A 5,542-nucleotide genomic window follows, 5' to 3' on the forward strand; every position below is an offset into this window, starting at 1 on the left:
CCCCCCCCTCGTTACATAAGACGCACGCTTGGCTGCGGGCGTAGAACACAAGGCCTGTCCCCATGCATTGAGCCTTCCCCTTCACTGCTTCTTAACCATGCAGTACACAACAGGAGCAGACAGTGAGCAATATTGAATTATTCAGGCACAGAGAACATTGCAGAAACAGAGGAAGAGAACTGTGTTGACTTAAGTCTGGAAAGCAAAGCAATGAGAATTCAAAAAGATAATGTTAAGCATGTTGTGCAAATTCCCTATGTGTTTGAAAATGTGTATTATGGTGTTTACTATGTACTGTATGTCTGCACACCAGTGATACAAGGTCAACAGGTCTATTTAGTCAAGTCCAATACATAAGGTAATTGTACTTTACTTAAAGCTACACACATCCACATTTGTAATAACAATTGATCCAATTGTAAGTGAAAAGTGTGACTCACAGTGACAAACTCTGCAGTTCCCCTCCCCTGAGCTCTATATCATCTTAAAGCCCAACGTTTTAGTTGGATCTCACCACTCTCATAAACGTAATTTCCAGATGCAGCAGGCAGAGCTAAAAGGAGAGGGCATATTGAATTATATTCATCAAATGGACAGAAACTAGCCCCTTGTTTGCTGCTTGGGTTACATTGCTGAATGGTTCAATAAAACTCAGGCAAGCGGCTGTGTGCTGCTCTTAAACAGAGGTGGCGTTGCAAGAGCTGATATTTTTATCTTTTTATTGCTTTTTCTTTAATTTTTCTACATTTTGGATATTTTTTGTCTTCTGGTTTTCATTGACCCAATTTGGTTCGTACAGTACCAATTTGGCCTTACAGTTTGTTTTCCGGTTGTTATACATATACTTTCTTCTGGGAATCCTGCTTTTCCTCTGGTTGGTCAAATTACTTTGTAAACACTGTTTCTAAAAATGTGCCATATGATTAGAGTTGTTATTGTTACTATTTTAATGATGCGTTAAAATGTTGCCATGTTATTGCATCATTATTCCTCATAAGTATTTTGATAATGAAAAGTAAGAGTACTATGTGATAGGACTTTTTTGTGAAAGAGTATCTTTACATTTGGATATTGCTACTTCATGGTTCGGAGTACTTTTCCACCACTGATGCACACATAAACACATTACCTGCTGCCACACTTCCACAAGATTTTCCCCTTATTTTATTAGCAGCCACGAGAGTCATATCATCCACAGATGTCAGGCTCGGTTTAAAAATACTTCACTAAACGAGATAATGAGTTTGTTTTCCACCTCTACTTGTTATTACAGTAGCCCACAGTTCTCAGGGAGTGAGGTGGACATAAAGTTTTATCACAAAGTACGAGTTGTTGAAGTAGGAGTGGGTGGCGGTCTTTGATCTGAATATCCTCACGCATCACATGTTTGATGATTGTGTCAGCTGAACATGAGTTCTCGCTGCCTCCAGTAAATCAACTGTCTAACTTGTCCATTATTTGTTTAAGCTAATGAAATCCAAATGTTCAATTTTTTTCTGTTGAGGTTCATGTTAATGAGCAGTCTGTCCACTAAATCAAACCATACTCCCCACATTTCCTATTTTAATTGCTTTAATCTCACAGGGTGTGAATGACATATAAGGGACATTTGTGCCTTTGAGGCATATTTAATGAACCTAATGAGGACTGACAGATTAATGACTCAAGGTAGAGCTATGTGGGACAGGAATGTATATGATGGATTTTATATTTAGAAAATGCAAAAGTGAAAAGAAGTGAGTTAACTGGAATTGTTGATCTGTGCTGACTTGTGAGTTTTATTTAAATGTAGACTACTTTCTTTCAGCCTGACATAATTGTAGCTACATCTGAGATCAATAGCTGAGATATTTCACAACAGGCATCAAAAATGTGTTTCACTTGTTCTGAGATGCTGCCACAACTCTCTCCCATCAAACATCACATCTCCACATGAACACTTCGAAACCTAACTCTAAGATTTTGTAAAATATTTAGACACTTTTAACAATCAAAAGACAGAAAGGTAGCATGACAAAACATAAATCCGTTCTGAATGGTTTTATTATCTAAACTCCATCCTAATAAGTGCCTTGTTCTTTACATAAAGACGAGATGACATGTTTTCTTTGTTGCTTGCATTTGCTTCCAAACAGATTATCTGTTTTACGTTCACAGTAATGCTTTTTTATTATCATCTTTTATGTCTATAACATGCACTCAACATGTTTTAATGCACAATTTCCTCAGTTTTAATTTAACTGTTTTCATTTGCGGATTAAGACCTTAATGCAGTTATGATAATAACCCCTTCATTGCTATTTTATGATATATTGGCTAACGACTGTTTACAGACTCGACTTTTTGGGTAAAATGGTTATTTAGCACACAAGAAGAGATGTTTTTGTACGAGTCTAGGATTGATACTGTGGCTGACCATGCAAAGGAAATGCAAAAAAAAACAACACAGCTGCACAGAAGGCTGAGGAGAGAGAATCAAACGGTACTACTCAGCACCCCTGCTTAAAAGCAAAGTTATCATCTTTGATCTAAAAATAGAGTGAACATCAGTGAGTGATGCGAAGAAGAAGAAGCACTCAAAGATGTGAGGATTGGACCGATATTAATCATTTGCTTTTCAACTGATTTTGAGGTTTAGCTCTCAGCTGAAGTAAATGTAAATGGACTGTTCTCATGTAGCGCTTTTCTAGTCTCAACGACTACTCAAAGCGCTTTTACAGGAGCCATTCACATACTGTGGCCGGGGCTGCTATACAAGGTGCCTCCTGCTTATTAGAGAAACACTCACACTTTACACTCCAATGGTGCAGCATCAGGGGCAACTCACGGTTCAGTGTCTTGCCCAAGGACACTTCGACATTGGACTGCGGGGACAGGATCGATCCACCACCCTTCCAATTGGCAGGCAACCGCTCCACCACTGAGCCACCCAGGAGTTTTAATATTTGCATTATGCTTTATGGCAACTGCCTGCATGTTAAAATCTTTTTTATGTGAGCTTACATAACCCACATATTTCTCCTCCATAGTATTTCTGATAAAACAGGATGTGTGCAATTGACAGGCCTAAAAAGACTGATTCGTCATTTGGGGAAATATGCGTAGTAATCACCAAGTAAAATCTGATGAAGAGTTGTCTCATTTCTAATATATTCTTCATATTCTGTAATTAAAAAAAAGAAACATCAAATAGTTAATATTTCCTACTATTTTTATAATTCAAGTGCTATCCCATTTATGTGGCATAAAGTTAAAGAATGTCGGACCCAAATGCAAAGACAGCAGGCGAAATTGAGCTTGAGGATTTAATATCATAAAGTCTATACCGATCAAGGGAGTCCTAAACGCAGAAGGCAAAATCATCCCAGAAAGCAGACGACGCAAAAGAACAGGATTCCAAAATCTGGAACACAGAGACAATAGGGTAGACTGCACAAACACAAACACCCTAAACAATACAATGACCTGACGCTAGACAAAGACAACACAGACACTAAATACAAGAGGTGATGACGTAAAACAAGGAACAGGTGACACAAGGGCTGGAAAGAGGTGTCAGACAATCACAAAGGCGGGAAAACCAAAAGACAATAACTAAAACAAGACAAGACAGCAAAACAGACCACAAAAATAAAACAGAAACACACACAACCATAACATTATGTTGTATTTATCTAGTTCTGTGTATCATTTTTTACTTTGTGCCCCTTTTTTTACTTGTATTAACTACTTCTTTGTGCTCTGTTGAAGGTTTCTTGACTTGCTATAATATGTTGTCTTGTGTTGCATCAACATTGTCTCTTTGTTGCAAAAAAGATGATGAGAAAGAAACTCCGCTTACCTGCACCTCTGATGCTAACTAACTAACTAACTGACTACCTGACTAACAGTTACATCCTGTTTGTTTAATCCATGTATGGAGAGTCCGAAATGTCATGACTTTTACTCTGTTGCCACTGTAAGATTAGCAAAGTTGTTTGTCAACGGTTTTATTTTTTGGTGATAATGATGGTAACCTTGAGAGCTGCACAAGATTTTGGTTTAGTCGAGGGTATTAGGAAATTCTGACAACGTAGTTCAAACTGTACTGCTAGGAAACACAGAACAAAGCATTCATCACCAAAATAAAAAATAAATTAAAAAAACGAAGGTCTTCGAGAAAACAGCAATGACAACAATAGGATGAAACAATGAGTAATTTCCATGAGATGAGTCAGCCTGTTATCGTGAACACTGTAGTGAGGATGTTTGGGGGGTGTGAGGATATGGATGCTTGTTTTCCAGGAAGTCGCAAAGCTGTGCAATTAAAGGAGGATGCTTTTTTTAATAAGGATATCCTGTGCACACGATCCTGTCATGTGATCGAGGTAACCACGACCTCTCTGAGTCTTATTAAATGACTTTTGTTTAATGCCACACATGTAGACTTTATTAGATTGATGATTGGTGCAAGAAATGAATTTATTTCAACAGAGTGTGAGAAGCAAAGAATCCTGCAAGTGTTGATCATTTGTTCTCACTTTGTTAACAAGGTTTTGGTCTTCAGACTAACATCAGGGATTATTTGGCACTTTCACAGTCAAGATACGCAAATCTATGTGCAACTATCAAATCAAATGCTATGGTGTGCAAGGATTTTCTTGATTTTGTTACCAGCAGCGGATAAGAATATTTTGCAAAGACACGCTGACCTATAAAGTCCTCATAACCTTAAAGCTGCATTTATTATTTTTTGTATGTTTTTTTTTTTTTCTCCTGGGGTACAACAAGGCCAGCTGAAAGTATTTAGATTCTGTATTTAAGTGAATACCACGATGTAAAATAATTCATTACAAGTAGAAGTCCTGCATTTGAAACCCTACTTAACCTTAACTTTTATCAGCACACACACCCACACACACACACACACACACACACACACACACACACACACACACACACGCAAATTAAAAGTTGAAGGTTGCTTGATGGCAATTATCTGTCACTGCTGAAATAGTTTCACATTGCCTTTTACTACATATACTGTGTGTGTGACAAGTAAACCTTCAAATACTTGAATCCTAGTACTGTATGTACTGTGAGAACCATGGCTAAGTGTGTAGTTACAGAAGTATGCATTGCACCAGCAAACTGTAAAATGAATAAGAAATTATGTAGATTGTCAACAAGATGTGTGAGGCAAACAAGTACCAGTCGGAGCTTCCTACCGTAATAGTAATAAGACCATCCACATGTACCTTCATGTGTGACTGCAGGCCTTCTGTTATTAAATATGCATGGGTCCAGGTGATGGATTGGCACACTTTGTTGCGTCTGAGCAGAAAATCAAGCGCTGTTGTCATGGTTTCTTGTGTGTTCACCAGATGTTTTCTGTCTTTGTGGAGCACCTGTTTTCCAATAGAGCTCCATGGGAATTTGAGTGCATCATCGCAGGACACAAACCAGATATGTTCACAGTATCTCTCTCCTAGATAAGCCACATATTACACACGTGCATGCACTCATCATATAGTGTAATGCAACTTGATAGGTGAATATAGAT

The sequence above is a fragment of the Etheostoma cragini genome, chromosome 7, assembly GCF_013103735.1.
Source record: "Etheostoma cragini isolate CJK2018 chromosome 7, CSU_Ecrag_1.0, whole genome shotgun sequence".
In the NCBI taxonomy this organism is placed as follows: domain Eukaryota; kingdom Metazoa; phylum Chordata; class Actinopteri; order Perciformes; family Percidae; genus Etheostoma; species Etheostoma cragini.